Consider the following 17,845-nt stretch of genomic DNA (forward strand, 5'->3'; position numbering starts at 1 on the left):
CAACCAAAGAAAAAGGGTGACAATTTCAGAATACATTGTGTTCTGCAAGATTCAGAAATGCACAGGTATCTGCAAGAACTCCGATTATCTATTTTCTATGGTAGATTTGGGATCTCGCATTGCAAAACTTGCCATTACCATGGTGGCACTGACAAATTTTGTAATATTTGAACTGCTACTCTCACCAAGAAATAACTGAGTGCTAGGAAATGTTCTAAACAGTCTTGTTTCCATTACCTTAACTACCCTATTAATCAGCTAGAAGAAAATGAAACATTCGGAAGTCAGTTGTTGGCACCACATTTAAGCATTCAAGAGAATGAGAGTGAGAATGTGTTTAAAATGGGGAGTAACTGTCCTTGAATATTTAGAGGCCAAGATCCGTAGAAGCCCCCACTGTATTTGTTAGTTTTTCTATTATTTCAGGAGAGCCTATTTTACTAGTAGATTGAAAATCATCCAGGTCTGGTCTATAAGCGCAAGCATACATATTAAAACACTTACACCACAGGAGGTAAATAGAGTCAGGATGTCTGCTTATTTGCCTTTCCTTTGTCCAGTGTGAAATTCCTGTTTGAATGCTTGAAAATCGCTGTTGCTGAGAAGGCCAATGACCGAGCCATTATGGTCCAATTACATTGGAAAGGATTCAATCACTCAGGCATCGCGTTAAAATGATCGCCAATATGTTCCAGCAACAAACCTGCAGAAAAGGAACAGGACAAACTCAAAATGTCCTTGTGAAATGATCGAAATTCACTGCAGGGGAACTAAGAAAAGTTTTCTTTCTCTGCCAGGCACTTCGGCTTAAAGATTCTGAATAATGAAAAGTGTTTCTGTGACTAATAAGGGATTTTTTTATGACATTATTATAGCAGACAACCATTGTTAAGCTTTCTCTCATAATTTCAACTCCTACTGCAAATCTCAACCTCTTTATCCGTGTATTTATGGCAGGTGATAATATTCCTGAAATGTGATTTAAGATCAGTTGCTGATCTTTATTTGCATTTTTTATTACCGTGATAGTCCTGTATTTTGGTGAGTTTGGTGGGTGGCGTTTTCATGCGGGATTTGGGTGAGTGGCCAACCCTCATCACGAGTTGAGCATGCAGTATTTCACACATGGAAAACAGCCCACAGTAAAAATGACTTTCGATTACTTTTGACCTTAGCTGCAAATGACTTCCAGCTGGAGTAATCCATTGCTTTAAACATCAACTGTGCCCACGGATTTAGTTGGGCATGACAAAGTATCCTCCCCATTTAAATTTCTAAAAATAGATTAATGTGCTCCTCATACTTTCACGCCAAACCAAGCATGATGGATGATATACCAAAGTAGCAGGCCATGATACCAGCAATCACTGTGTGCAATGCACACACAAACGCAGGGGTCTTGTAATTTTTTTAGGGTCTGCCTTTGTTACTGCTACTAAGCTGTTGCACCCTCTTGTTCTGGCGTGAACAAAGGAGCTGACTAGAATTAATGTGGAGATGCAAATAAAGTCTCATCAGCAGTTCGACATTATTCAGTCTTTAATGAAGAGCTGATGGGAGAGGAGAGCATATTTATGTGACCCACCCTTGTAGGAAGACAGTGTTATCTCACTGAGCTACTCTCTAGTGTTTCAATATCAGATGGTGGTCTGGCAATTAAAAACGCCCCTAAGAAATTATTGCAGAGAAAGGTGACCTTGCACGTTTTCTGATGCTTTTTAAAAGATAGTGTAGATGGAGAAAAAACAAAGAGGAAGAATAAAAAGAAAAAAAGAACAATCAGATTTTTGAGCTCGTGGTCTATGTTTAGGGACTATATGATCGATAGTCTTGCTAGTGGGTTGCAACATAAGAGCTTGCTTGGTTCTGATATGCGAACAGCAGGTATTAGCATTGCTGAATGCAAATAATAAAATTCAACAAAGACATAACTATTTAATAAATGTTTAATCGACTTTTAAATGGGAATTGAAAACGCTTTCACAATCTTTCGTTGTTAAAATAAAAAATCCATGCACCCATCAATTGCGGTGTTTTGATGCACAAAATTGTTCTGTCATTTTGTAACGTTAGATGGTAGCAACATAAGATGCATTTGGGTCGCCAGTTGATAAAGCTACGTAAATCTGAACTAAAAAGAAACGTTTGGTTTAAATAACCTTTTAAAACATGTCAGAGAACTGACAACAAATTGAATTGAACCCACTAACATAACCACTAATTATATCATGCTGTAATAATTTGTTGCTACTGCCAACAAGAACTGTCACCTTCAGTACTATAAGCGGTGTCGATATTCAGACCAAAAGTATGATTTCGAACAAGTGTAATTGCTTTTATACAACAATTCAATTAATGTTGAGTTACTTACATTTTAAACACAATACTGCCATTTAGCCTACCTGGTGTATTTTCAAACGTGGCGTCTTCGAGCAACACACAGTGTTTTGTTGCAGAAAGAGGCTGTGTTTTTATTGAATCGCTAGAGTGAATGATTCAAAAACTCACTCATAACAGCCACTTGTTTTGTTTCCAATGAGTGTTTTGAGCGAATCGGATGAATGAATGATTCAAAAACTCACTCATACGGCCGCTTGTTTCATTCCTGAAAGAATTAGTCTGTTTGAACGAATCGATTATATGAATGATTCAGTGTTTCATTCACAAACAACAGTCACTTGTCGCCTCCTGCTGGCTTAACTGTGTAACCTGTTTCACTGACAAAAAATCTCCACTACTAATGCAAAAACTTTTTGTACTGTTAAGTCACTGAGATGAAGTTCATGTGGGGAGCAGGAAGAAATTGGTCTCTGTCCAGTTGAACTGGGCAGCTTCCCCTTATGAACGACCTCTTATGATCCACTTTCCAGCACAAAAATGGGCCAATAGAGCCCCCTTCACAGACCAGAGTGTGAATGTCCTGAGGCCAGCAGAGACTCTGCCTGTCTGATTTTCTCAAACTAGCCCAACTCCCTGCTGACCAACTAAAGTCAAGTGAAATATTGAGAACTGGCTATATACGCTCATTCATGATGGACACTTCAAACCAGGATGCCACACTTTTGATGATTTTCTCATCTAGGATGAGATGGTAATTGGTGTGATTGGCTCAGCCTTGCTTGAGCTATATTTGTTCATCCCGCATATGGCAATATCTATAATTTATCAAAGAGGACAACAGAAAATGAAGGAGCTGATAACATTATTAATCAACTTATGCAACATTCAGTCTTGCGTGATGTAGTATTTGATATAGGCACTATTTATTTAATGCACTCTCACTGCAAGAAGAACAGAAAGATGTGTGCTGACCATGACCATGATCCAGGGTTGCTTTTTTTTGTGTGTATGTGGGGGGGGGGGATTTTGTCTGTCACTTTGACTTTGAGTCTGTGCGTAAAAATCAATTCAGCTATGCCTATCTCTGTCTTTCTCCAAGGAGACAACCTTGTATAATTACTAAGTCCGAAGACAGCTTGTGACAGTTGTGACAGTTTATCAGGGGGGGGGTGCACGTGCTTGTGAAAGTGATGACTGCTGTCAGATAACTGAATTCTTATTAGGTTTCTCTGAGGCGATGGACAGATACTGCAACTACATGATGAGAAAGTATGAATTAACTCAGGTCTCACGTTCACAAATTTGCTATCATTTAGGCTATCACATATAGAAGACATGTAAACTCAACAGTGATTAAAAATACATAAACTATCAAAAAATTTTATATTTTCACCATTAGGAATAGCAAAAAAGGTACATAATGTTACCAAAATATATCTAGTGGTAACACTGTTACTAACAATTGATGCTGACTAAATTTGCGCTACGTATGAAGAAAATATGCTTTTAAATAAACAATTAAACAAATGATTCAGATTTCCCAAAGCTGTATATGAAAGAAATTACTTTTTAGTGTGAACTGTTCATAATAGTATAGCAGGAAGAATTATTTAGCATGAACTGATTCGTACAGTGCATATGAGAGAATAAAACGAACCGATTGCAGCGAACCCATTCATTAGTTTGTTCAAACTGAACTGATTCCCTAAATTGAATCAGAAGAGTGAACTGTTTAATATGAATCAATCTGATGTTCAAGTACTACATTTAGGAGAAAGAATCATTTAGAATGAACTCAATTCAAGTTTATTTGTGTATACTGTTTCAAAGAAGCTTCACAGAAAATGCGTATTTTTACAATGTTACAATCAAGAAGTATTCTGTTATCTGTAGAGTCCATATGGTAGTACCTAATATAGCCTACAAAATAATGCAAATTATGGCTAGTAAACATAATATATCCGTTCACTCAATCAATCGGAGGATAATTTAGGAGATTCCTGAGCTTTCTGGACCGTGAAGCAACATATGCAATACAATTCATCTGAATACTTTACTGTAGCCTACTACTGGAAAAAGTGGCTTGTCACTACAGTAGGCCGACACTATTTTGTAAACTACTGTCACAGTACTGAAAAATGTAAAGTGTCACTACCTTTAACATCTAGTTACTAACGGGGAAGTCGTGGCCTAATGGTTAGAGAGTCGGACTCGTAACCCAAAGGTTGCGGGTTTGAGTCTCGTACCGGCAGGGATTGTAGGTGGGGGGAGTGAATGTACAGCGCTCTCTCCCACCTTCAATACCACGACTGAGGTGCCCTTGAGCAAGGCACCGAACCCCCAACTGCTCCCCGGGCGCCGCAGCAAAAATGGCTGCCCACTGCTCCGGGTGTGTGTTCACTGTGTGTGTGTGTTCACTGCTGTGTGTGTGCACTTTGGATGGGATAAATGCAGAGCACTAATTCCGAGTATGGGTCACCATACTTGGCCACATGTCACTTTCACTTTTTTTTAACTCCTCGGGACTGTGGAGAGCATACTGTGTAACTATAGAGCTTGTCCTTACTCTTAGAAGAGAAGTTATACACTCTCCTCCTCATGTATGACCCTTTGAAGTGGAACCACAGGGGACTTACAGACCTAATGCCAGAACCTTACAGTCCAACCAAAGAACTCTGTGTTGCTATCCCTCATTTTCCGGGCTCTTATAAAGCCCAACTCTAAAATCTGTTGTCATGCAGTCAAACTCCAGAGAGCTCTGGGGAGTTGCTTTCCAAAGGCTCCATCACAAAACGGTATAAAAACGCTTTGCACAACCAGAAACTAAAGTCAAGAGAGACTGAAATGAGAAAGACATGAAGACAGAAAGGAGAGCAGTGAAAGGCAGAGGTTGTGGAGAAGCGAGCAAGAGAAAGAGAAGAGTGCGAGGAGGGCAGAAAGGGACAGAAAGAGGTTGCTGTGTCAGTACAAATCTGGCATCCCATTGCTTCTCTATGCACTTTACAAGAGCACAGAGCAGTTCAATTGATCGTTTCATAGTTTTTAATTAGCATTCACCAAAGTACCTGGTAGTCCTGAGGCCATGTACATCCAATGTTCTGAGGCAGGGCAGGACTTGGGATTTACGCAACTATCATGGTAAACAAGATTATTTGTGCTTGCTTTTCCTCTTTGCTGCCCACATTGATAGTATCTGTGTGCATCGATGGTTTCCTCGGGCCATGTTTACAGCAAATGTTGCTCTGTTTTTTGTTTAACAGCTGTCTATTAATGAGCAGAATATATGCAGCAGAAACTCTCAAATATGTACCTGATTCCCAGCTCTTTTTTAGCATAAAATAAAAAATGATCTCACATTACAGTGGCCAAAATAAAACCGATCCTGTTTAAACTTGACTTTTTAATCCCAGAATGTTAAACTGAAGTTATAGATGTTTACTCTGAGAGCAAACAGAATAATTTCTAAACTTTCCGTTTTTAAAATTATTTTATAACCATACAAAACAGATTGATAACAACTTACACATATCATATCCATGTCCCACCAAATAAAATAAAATATTGGATTTACTATCTAAAGTTGTTTCTACAATCCACAATTAAGTTGAATGAACTAAATAATATACTGTATATAATAAATAATAATGTTTTCGTGCTAACATTTTGAGAACATTATTAAAGTCAAGATTACTTTGAATAAAGATTCTATTAATGCCAAAGGAAAAACTTTTGTTCATAACTTTGAGAGAACTTTGCCAGAACATTAGCCAGCGTTCCCTATTGGCTGGGGTAGGGGTCAGCAGGTGTTACCAGTATGTTATCTTAAAACTTGAAACAAATAATCCATTACACTATACAAAACAAAAAAAAATCAGTCTTTCCAGTTGAAGTTTTTCACTACAGTCGCTAAATAAGACACAAGATGTATTCATATTATATAGTATATTTATATATACTGTATTTGTACAATTTTATGTAGCACTGCTCTAGATTATAAATTGCCTGCATGATAACAAATCCTGTGCCTGATAGACTCTACGGACTTAAACTATTACATTATTATCTTTATTAGCATAAAGGAATGAGTATCAGATTTGGTGTCTGCTGAGTTCTGAGAGATAACACCACACTCCTGCTTTTCTATATTCAGATTCTGTGATGCGTGATGGAAGACGGTTTCTGACCTCCTTAGACAATAAAGCTGATGTTGGTTAAGCCACGAGGCATAAAAGTGCTTTTAATAAGATACTGCAAACCCCCTGCACATTAAGTTTCAGACTCCCAGGCCATTTTATATTCTTTTGATAGAAGCCTTTTCCGATGAGTGCAACGGAAGAACAGAATAAGCCTGTGTACTCACGAGGCTTACTCTGTTCTTCTGTGTTACACTGAATAGTGCGCTCTCGTCAGAATGCAAAGAGCAGGTCAAAACTTTTTGCTTTCTACTTTCAAGGTTTTATGTTTAAAACCATTTTGGCTTTCTTTGATGTCATAGCTTCACCAGGTGTAGGCTGACACTTTGCCTAGTGAAGGGCGCTACTTCAACTCAGTCTCACAATTCAGAAAAACATTAAAGATAAAAGCACTCCGAAAAGATCCTGAGGCCTCAGCAAAAGGGTAAAAAGTAATCCAGCTTCCAAGGATGAAAGCTCTTTTCAACATTGTCAACTTTTCTTCCAGGCTAAAAATAGCAAGTGAAATTTCATTGCGAATGTATATTTACTATGTGCACATTTACTCACCACATAAAAAAAGTCTTTGACAGAAACAGAAGGAAATTTGTTTTTTTTTAATTATTATTTTATTTTATTTTTTTTTATTTTTTTTTAAAGCATTGTTTTTGGATTAGGTGGAATGTGGGAAGTTAGCCATGGATGAGGGGAAGCCAATTCTTTCTCATTCAATGTGCATCACCATTTTAACAAGGAATTGCCAATTCGTGAGAAATTAAAATCCTGTGATTCGTTATGTTGGACTAAAGAGAGTGAGGAAGATGAATATTACCCACTGTCTTGCACAGGAAACATATTCCTTATTCACAGTCTGTAACTGCTGAATGAAATTCATTATCAGAAGTGTCGATCATAAAAACCCAAGCATGAAACTAATAGTAATTAAAATTTGACAGGTTTTATATCAAAGCTCTGAGGTGTGGCAATGGTTGCAGTCAGAACGCTGATTCAGGCATTTTTGCAGTAGACCTTTCTAAATGGGAGGGTGTGGCGATAGATTAATCAGAAACTCGAATGCAACAAAAGACATTGTTCGACCTGTTGAATTTGCTGCTCTGATAATTCTATTTCATTCTCATAACTTCATTATTGTTTAATCATTTATATGAAGGCAAAAAGGACACTTCCATTAATCATTTCGAACCATTAGACATATTGACCAAAGTAAAGGAAGTTTGCTGTCCAAACAGAGTAAGGCTAAGGGCACACTTAAATGACATGTAATTTACAAATAGAAAAGAACCATGGCGCAACTTTACTAAAAGATGACTTTTAACATTCTAATCTAACATTTAACTACAAAAGGATTCATAAATCATTGAGCAATGGGGCGCTAAGACTTCACCCTTTCCGTTAACTCATTGAGCAAAACAGCATTTTCACTTTTAATTCCAAGACAAGCAATTAATCTTAATCAGATTTAATTGAACATCACCATTCCATATGCGAATCATTTTTCACTTCTGAAAACACAATTACAGCAATATGAACAACATGTGCCGTTTTCATTACCATATTTTTACTGTGCAATATTTAAGCAATGACACTTAAGCAAGCGTCAATACTTAATCAATCACTGTAAAACCTAACAAATGATTTATTATATAAATTAATGATCTTTTTTTTTTTTTGGCTGACTTAATTTAATGTGCACCAGTTTGTTGAACCTAATTGTATAAAGAAATCTTGCATTCCCATAAAATTGTGTCATTCTCTTGCAAGTGACCTTGTTATTTATTGTGAAGACAATGAAATGAGAACATTACAAAACCATTTGCTAATTCTGATAACAAACTGCAAAAAAAACCTGTAATTTTATGCACCACTCAAATACGGCAGGATGACAAAAATAAAGACAATTTAACTTAAAATACTCTTGACATGAGGACACTCGTGGGATTACTCATTTTATAATCTGTCAAAAAGTTACCAGGAAATGTATAATACTTTTAAGATGACTAATTATCTGTGTTCATTGAGCATGACTATAGCTGAGCTCAAACCAACACAGTTGTAAACATAATATACAGTAGTACTACAGTGTTTACATTTATTTTGACATGAATACATGTAAACCGTGTATTTTGTATATTGTTTGTATTTTCATACTCTATGTTGTCAGAGTTTATGATTCTTGGCTTCTGCAAAGAGCATTTCTCAAAGCTGATTTTTTTTCCTGCAGAAAGATAAAAAAAAGTGTGACAACAGTTTCCAGTGACAGGTGATAAATGGTTACAGTATGGGAATCTATCTGCTGCATCAACACATCGGAAATGGGATCTCCGAAAGATAACAAATTACAGCGAGTCTGCTGTGATTCACAGAGAACTGGTGCCATGGTGATCCTTCTCTCTGATGCTTCACTGACATAACTTCCAGCACAGGGACTGGATGTGAGGCACTGGACTTCTGTCATGTTTAGGCTGCAGCAAACAGTGAGGCCCATGAATCATATGGGAAAAGTATTTGTCCTGTTCAAACAGTGAAGGAAAAGTGTGGGTGGGAAAAACAGAAGCTTCAGAAGTTTCATATTGGTCCTTCGTGAATTTTTTACATTTCTTTTTAGGAGAACAAGAATTGAAAAGCTACTGCAAGCGAACTGGCCACACTGTTGATTGTAGCGCTTCACAGGTTGTGAGTAATGATGAAGGGTGAGCCAGAAAATGAGCACTGACATCTGTTGGAGCTGGAACACTGTTGGTTCACATAGATTTTTTGGCATACCGTTGAATGGATAGAGCATATTTGTTTCGAGCATGCTCGATTTTATTCATGTATTCATTTTGTGGATCCATTTTTTGTGCCTACGCAGCACTATTTTTGTTCGGCCTGCCTCCTGCATCCTCTGCTCTCTGGGAAATTATTTACATTCATAAAGTTTGCTTACTTGCGCTTCCCAAATGCCTCTGTGGATTTGCCTCTGAGGGAGGAGACACAGCATATTTGTGTATTATTATTTATTAATATATTTTTTCATTATTTATTTATTTTTATTTACATTAGCCTCTACAAATTCTGAATTGTTTGCATAGAGGACTAAATATTCAAATCAGTTCAGACATGGCATGTGTCCTCAGGGGAAACGTGCACTGGGGTCTACTCATTCAGAAGTCTCGATCAATATCCATATGCATATTGGCAGAATTGTGTTATAGGAAGTATGCACTTAATTTACATCTCTCGAGAACAGCATTAAGCCCCAGTCTACCCTAAAGCCATCCCTGTAATGACATCGTGCTACGGTCAGAAAGAAAATTAAATACCATAATCTTTCACATTTGTTCAACCTCACTGCTGACAAGCGAAGCCAGAAATAAATTGGCTTTATTTTGGTGAACAACATCTCTCCCTAAGGAAGAAATACAAAGATTATGGCCACACTAATGAGAAAATAGCTTCTGATAAAAACAGACATGCTCATAGCCTATACAACAGTTCAAAAAAACTAGAGGTTAGTATTATGTTATATTTTAGACATAATATTAACAGTTACTTCGTGTAGATTAAGGAATATAGTTTGTAATAAGCAGGGAATAAAGAAAGAAAAAGACAAACAGTAAAAGAAATGCATTTTAACTATCTTCAAATGAAATTTCTTTATAGAAGCACATATTCACCTAATCTTATGTCAAAATGGCTCTGTAAATGTTTCTTGTCTAGTCAAATTCAATTACAAATTACACATATAACTTAAAAGGTAATGATGAAGGTTATTTTCAATTCACAGGAATCTGACCAAAAATGTAGAGTTGTTTACATCACTGCATATTACTGTTGGTCATTTCTATCATAACACAGTTGTCGGATTTGAAATATTTATCTACTTACAGCTTATCTCACAATTAAAACCGAAGAGGTGTGCTGGTTTTCATGTCCGGCTTCTCTAAACAGAATCATACCTTTTGACATTGGCAAGTGCTGTTGGACTGCTGAGGCAGATCAACCTAGGTTTTTTGTAGAGGAAAAAAATCAGAGAGAGAGACATCAATGTCTTTGGTGGTTAGGCCTGCACACTTGTGGTGTTTCATTCCTGAAAGAAGCAGTGTTTTGGCTGAGTGAGTGATTCAATGACTCATTCAAAGAAAAAAAAACAGCTGCTTGTTTCATTCCTAAATGAATCAGTGTATTTGAACAAATCTGTTTCATAATGTCATATAATATTCCCTAATATATAATATATTATTTATTGTTTATTGAGATTTTTGTTTACAATTCAAGAGTTTTAAGATTTGAAGTCAGAACCCAACTGGAAAAAATGTTGCCTTAGAACATGATTGTTTCATGGATGTGTTTTATGTGCACAAGTAAATTTATGAATACCTGCTGGGAGTATGCATGAATGCATATGTATGGCTCAATTCAGTGATCCGTTTCCTCATTCTACCAGGTGCAGATTATCCTTCTGTGTGGTGAGACAGGAAGAGCATCAGCACTGGCACTTAAGGTAAGATAAGACTCAGTATGTGGGAGCAGTTCTAATATATCTCTTCCAGCTGTATTTCTTCTATTCACACACACACACACACACATATGTTGTGTTTCCATATTTTATGGGGACATTCCATATAAAAAAATGATTTTTATACTGTACAAACTGTATTCCCAAATTCACATTATTTCCTATTTCCATGTAATGCAGGCATTCCCAAACATTTTTGTCATCTGAACATCTTTCACCTAATATATTTACTTGAAGTACCCCTGAGATTTTAAAATAAATATTTTAATAAGTATCACATTTGCATGTTCACAGTTCTCTGTTGGTTAATGGTCACAGGACATGTATGTAAACAAATAAAATATATTATTCTTTTAGTAAGTGTTTTATTTTGATTGATGTTATTCTAAAATGACTTATTTTAATTTTACATTTTTATAATTTAATTAATTATTAGCTTTCCATTAAACTCACGTAGTCCCTGCAGTTAATTTACGACCCCCAGTTTGGGAAACCTTGACGTAACGTAATGTTTCATGTTATTAATTACAATGAATGGAATATATTTTTCTTACTCTTTGTATTTTTGTATCAATATGGTACAAGATTATCCTATTTAATTCAATGTGATAAACAATTAAGGTCAAAAGTAATCTAAAAGTAATCAAAAAGTAGTCTGATTACATTACCTGAAATGTGTAATGCAATGGATGTAGTTACTAACTACAATTTTTGTCATGTAATTTGGAACATCAGTAACAGACTACAACTTCTAAGTAATCTATCCAGCTCTGCCCATATCGTAGGGAACACCAGGCCACACACACACACACACACACACGATAATTTCTTATCCTTTAACTGATATTTATAAAAAGTGACAGAAAATAAGAGGCAGTGTTTTTTAACATGCTAATTTAAATAATTACCTATAATTTCCTGTCTTCTTTCTTCTTATCTGTGTCAAAGATTTATTTTTAAAAATGTCCTTTGACAGATTTCACTTACACATCAAGGGATGCCCTGTGAATTTGCACTCCTTACTTAAAGCCTGTAATTATTGCTGTTGAGCTCACTTAAGTTATTTTTTTTGTTGTTGTTATTGTTTTCTGGAGTCTATGCATTGTCTCAAGAAAAAAAGGGGAAAAAACAACCTTTCTCTTGCTAATTAAATGTACTTTTTTCATCCTTGGTGGACGATGAGCTCATTATCACACATTGCAAGCACAGCAGAGTCCAGGGTTACTGAGGACTCAGCATTTGCTTTTGTGTACTGCAGGCATGAGTGGGGCTTTACCACCTGATTGAAATGTTCAGGGAGATGCCACGGTTTGTTTCTCACAATGGTAAATGAGGATTTCGGTATGTGTCTCAGTGACTAGGTCCCTTGAGGGGGAGGCGACTTGGTATTTTTAACATCTTAATGAAACGCTGAGAGGGCTCCTAATTGTGGCGCGAGTGGGTAAGGGAGAATAGAGGTGAAGTGACAGCGCTGGAAGCCTTTGATCTGAGAACTCTAATCAATGGGGATTAGTGTCCTTTAGCTCTGCGCTGCGCCATGTCTTCGACAGCCCCATGACTCTCATATTAATGAGCCATTAGCATGGCTTGAATTAAGAGAGATACCAGTTCACAGATCTCTGTGGATAAGAGCGCACTTTAGGGTGACACTGATAACTCGCTCTTGCTGCCTATGGTTGTCGATCAGTTAGTCAGTCCGAGTCGTCTAAGAATGGGTTCTTTCATCTATAAGAAGAGCGAAATGAAGGATGACAGGCGTATGTTGATTTAATTATGCTGATCGGAACACAAAGATATAATCAACTTCCATCGCACCTCTCAGATGATGCCCTCACTACTAATGCACTACTTCTTTTAGAATGTTCTGTCAAAAGTAACATCCCCATAATGTATGGGGGGGGGAGGTTTTAAATGTTTTTAAAAAATAAACTGGCCGTTTTGAATGTTCATAACTTAATGAACTTAATGGGAACATTAGCAAAATGTATGTTCTTAAAACATATTTTTGTTAGCTGTGTTACTCATAATACAATAAAAAATATTCTAGGATTTCAGGCTTGAATATGCTATATTTCTTATGCAAGAGATCCCATGTTTTAAATCATTTAAATTTGCTCAAAAATGCTGATTTATTCCATAATAAAACAAGTGTCTCATTGAATTCTAAAGCATAAGCCTACTACTCTTACTATTTACCACACCTTTTTTTGTGGCAGAAGTGTGTGTGTGTGTGTGTGTGTGTGTGTGTGTGTGTGTGTGTGCGTGTGCGTGTGTGTGTTTTTGGCAAACATGAAGAGAGATCAAAAAGCAGATTTTTATAGCTTTATTCCTGGCAGCTTTTATAGGAGCTCACATGAAAGACAAGAAAGCTAAAGCCCCCTAAATAGAATCTAGCAAGACCAATGCCATCCACATCAAGTGTGCCACTTGCAACAGGGCATCTCACCGTCATCTTAACTTTACCTTTATGTTATTAATCAGGTCCTGGAGGAGATATTTTCAAGTGTTTACCATGTCTTTCTCTGATTATATAAACATGTGATATAATCTATCCATTTTCATATTGATGTCTTACAAAGTAAGAACTGACAGTGGAGGCTCGAGGGCTTTGTAATGTTATTCAGACAGGTATGTTTCGAGTTCAGGGGAAGATCGAAATCCAGCGACCTGAGAAAGACAGCAGCGAGATCCCTGATCAATCTGAACCCAAGCTACTCAATAATGAATGTGTGGGAGTCATATAATCTGAAATGCATGTCTGATTTTACCCTCTAATCCATCAGCGTCTCGATATCTGTCAGTATCAGGTATACCATCCGGGACAGTCCTGTCTTTTCCCTTATGCTTTATGTTATATCTACAGTCTTATCTCTTCTGACAGCTTACGCAATCACAGCTACATACAAAGACTGTTTGTATGTTAGAGAGATCAAAGACTTAACTTTGCTTGGCAGTGCTGAAAACAAAAGGTTTGTGAATATTTGGACCATCACTGAGACATTAAATTTTTAGAAGGATGTGTAAATCCCAAATGTGCTTCTGTGGCGTCCACAATCTCGCTTTATCAAGGATCTACCTTACACCAATGTCTAATATGTATCTCATATGCCAAGGCTATGCTTATTTGTCCAAAAATGTAATAAAAACTGAAATATTGTGAAATACTGCAATGTAAAAAATTATGTATTTTATATAAATAAATGTATTTTTCTTAGGATGACACAGTTACGGTAATGTGCATTTATTTGTCTAACACATATCATATTAAGAAAAATATATAATTTCATAAAATAACTTCTTTAATCTCACTTTTGAGTTATTTCTTTTTCTAAAATGTGAAGTTCTTTCCATTTAAATGTGGATATCTCAATCCACCACACTGTTTACTTAAAAACCTCAACTACATGATATACAGTATATCAGAAATCAGATAAATTCTGCCAGATATGGTTTCTCCAGTGAAATTATATAAAGTGTATCCTATCAGATCTTATGTAGCAGGGCTGTAAATATGCCATATTGGTTGAAATCTGATATAAAGGCATAAAAGAGGGAAAAAAATCACCCCTGAAAAAGGATACACAATAAAACTGCACTTCAAATAATGTAAACATGACAAAGCAGTGCTGCTACATACACAGAATATATACTTGGTATTAGATGTGACAGGGTGTACTGTCAGTGTTCAGAAGGAAACATAATCAAAATACTCAAGTTTACTTTGACCTCTAGGTAATTCATACTCTTTCTGATACTCCCTGAAATTATCTTGTGTTTTGTTGTCTATCTTAGAACAGAGACATTTCTGTCTTTTATGAAAGCCCAACAATAACTGTCAGTTTGGGGAGTAAAATAAATAGAGGGTTGTGAGAGAAAAAGATGAAAGGTAAATATTCTTCAGAGAGGGATGGCAGAGAATAGCTCTTTCAGAGGGGGTTGCACTTAAAGGGAAGAGGGTATTATGCTTCCTGTCAAACGTAGCCCCTGATAAATTATTTGATTCACTGATATATAGGAGAGAGAAACATTATAGGGAGAACGAAGGCAATGATAGTACCATAAACACTCTGCCTGAGAGGTAGCAGAAGCTTCAGATATATCAGAAAAGTTGTGAAAGATTTATTAATTCATATCTTGCTAAACTCGCTCTGCACAATGACTACATACATAGCAAGAATTTCATTGCACTCAGTGAAGCAATAATTCAAGGTGTAACCCAGAAAAAAGCAGAAAACTCCTGAAGAAATGTAATTGTACTTTTTATTTGTGAATAGCTATTGTTTTGTGGTCATAATGGGTTGTGCAATTGTACCAGGACTGCCAAAAATCATAATGATGAGTTTGACTCTAACCCAGCCTTTGGCATAAAAATGAAACAAAAACACCTGTGCATCATTTTCAAGACAACCAAGAGACAAACCAGCCTGAAATGGCAACAGCAGGGTTGTGTGCCATCCAGAATTAAATTGAGAATGTCTTAAATGTTCTTGAATTTGAATTGTAGAAGCAAATATGGTGAAATTAAAATATTTTTGAATGAAAGCATCAAATTTGAATTTAAGGACTGTTGTAAGTGTACATTTATTTGCATATTACTAACTTTTCAGTATGACTTACTCATAAATATGTTATCATTCCAAAATATGATTTTAATAATCAATGTATTTTATTATATTAAACTTTCATTTTGTAGACTATGGTAGAACAACACTTTTCTAAAATGTACTCAAAAAAGATACTTTGTGGTGCTGTTCTGACAGTATGTATTAGTTCATTTAATTAGTTAAGAAACATTGTATACTCTATTTAGTAAACTCCTCTTCCTGTAAATTCCAGTTCAACATCCTGTGAGATGTGGCCAATTCCATTCCAGTTTCAACTCCTGAATAGAAAGCAAGCCAGTTCTTCCATTTGGAATTTTGTCTGACTCTGAATGGCGGTTTTCTTGAACTAGCAGCACTGCATGCCGAGAATAGTTGAGCACTTTATGAGCAATTATTCTGAGGCCTGAGTGGATTGAGGGACTGGATTGACATTTTTGTGCACAGGGAGCTTCTAGAATGTTAATGAAGTCTTTGAACATCTCTCTCTCCCTTTACTTGAAGGATTTGGTCTGGTGACATGCATTTTTACCTCCCAGTTTCTCATAAGAGTGGCTAAAAAAAATCTTTAGTGTTCCCTTTTATTGTACCAGCATGACAGTACACACCTTTTGAATATTTTTTTTTCTATTATGAATCACTCTAAACCCAAGTCAGGTCTAAACTCAACAGTTTCCCACTTTGTTCTGAAATGAAAATGAAAACTCAAGCATAAAATTAAGTCAAACACATTTCTCTATTCACAATTCACTCAAGCAAGAAATTGGCAGGCGCATACAGAGCAAGGACAAATGGACAGCTGAAAAAATAAACAAAAACACTTCTTCAAAGCACAGCTGTTTCTTTAAAGTCCATATATTGTTCATGCATTAGAACAATATGGATATGATATGATATGATATGATATGATATAGAATGTTAATGAAGTCTTTGAACATCTCTCTCTCCCTTTACTTGAAGGATTTGGTCTGGTGACATGCATTTTTACCTCCCAGTTTCTCATAAGAGTGGCTAAAAAAAATCTTTAGTGTTCCCTTTTACATTCAGAATTGTACCAGCATGACAGTACACACCTTTTGAATATTTTTTTTTCTATTATGAATCACTCTAAACCCAAGCCAGGTCTAAACTCAACAGTTTCCCACTTTGTTCTGAAATGAAAATGAAAACTCAAGCATAAAATTAAGTCAAACACATTTCTCTATTCACAATTCACTCAAGCAAGAAATTGGCAGGCGCATACAGAGCAAGGACAAATGGACAGCTGAAAAAATAAACAAAAACACTTCTTCAAAGCACAGCTGTTTCTTTAAAGTCCATATATTGTTCATGCATTAGAACAATATGGATATGATATGATATGATATGATATGATATGATATGATATATGATATAGCCTATGATATGATATGATAGATAATTTCAAGTTTTCAAACATTTTTTATTAACAGAACTGGGAGTGTTAATATATCAATATATTAAATGAATTAACCACTACTCATTTTGTGATTCCAAAATTTAAAAAAAAAATTCTTCAGTGTAAATAATAGTTAATATGGGGGGGGGGGGCTGGTGACATGCATTTTTACCTCCCAGTTTCTCATAAGAGTGGCTAAAAAAAATCTTTAGTGTTCCCTTTTATTGTACCAGCATGACAGTACACACCTTTTGAATATTTTTTTTTCTATTATGAATCACTCTAAACCCAAGTCAGGTCTAAACTCAACAGTTTCCCACTTTGTTCTGAAATGAAAATGAAAACTCAAGCATAAAATTAAGTCAAACACATTTCTCTATTCACAATTCACTCAAGCAAGAAATTGGCAGGCGCATACAGAGCAAGGACAAATGGACAGCTGAAAAAATAAACAAAAACACTTCTTCAAAGCACAGCTGTTTCTTTAAAGTCCATATATTGTTCATGCATTAGAACAATATGGATATGATATGATATGATATGATATGATATGATATGATATGATATGATATGATATGATATGATATGATATGATATGATATGATATGATATGATATGATATATGATATAGCCTATGATATGATATGATATGATATTTCAAGTTTTCAAACATTTTTTATTAACAGAACTGGGAGTGTTAATATATCAATATATTAAATGAATTAACCACTACTCATTTTGTGATTCCAAAATTTAAAAAAAAATTTCTTCAGTGTAAATAATAGTTAATATGGGG

At 35.8% G+C, this 17,845-nt stretch overlaps 1 protein-coding gene across 1 annotated transcript in view; it reads left to right on the forward strand.

The window, feature by feature from the left end:
* LOC107722042 (tenascin-R-like) overlaps nt 1-17,845 on the forward strand; it is a 143,476-nt gene that overhangs the window by 62,505 nt on the left and 63,126 nt on the right. Inside the window, exon 3 of the mRNA XM_016530270.1 lies at nt 10,960-11,016. The gene's annotated coding sequence lies outside the window, so the exon portion shown is untranslated. The remainder of the gene's footprint in view (nt 1-10,959; nt 11,017-17,845) is intronic.

Source organism: Sinocyclocheilus rhinocerous, unplaced genomic scaffold (genome assembly GCF_001515625.1).
Source record: "Sinocyclocheilus rhinocerous isolate Xijiao unplaced genomic scaffold, SAMN03320098_v1.1 scaffold484, whole genome shotgun sequence".
Classification (NCBI taxonomy): domain Eukaryota; kingdom Metazoa; phylum Chordata; class Actinopteri; order Cypriniformes; family Cyprinidae; genus Sinocyclocheilus; species Sinocyclocheilus rhinocerous.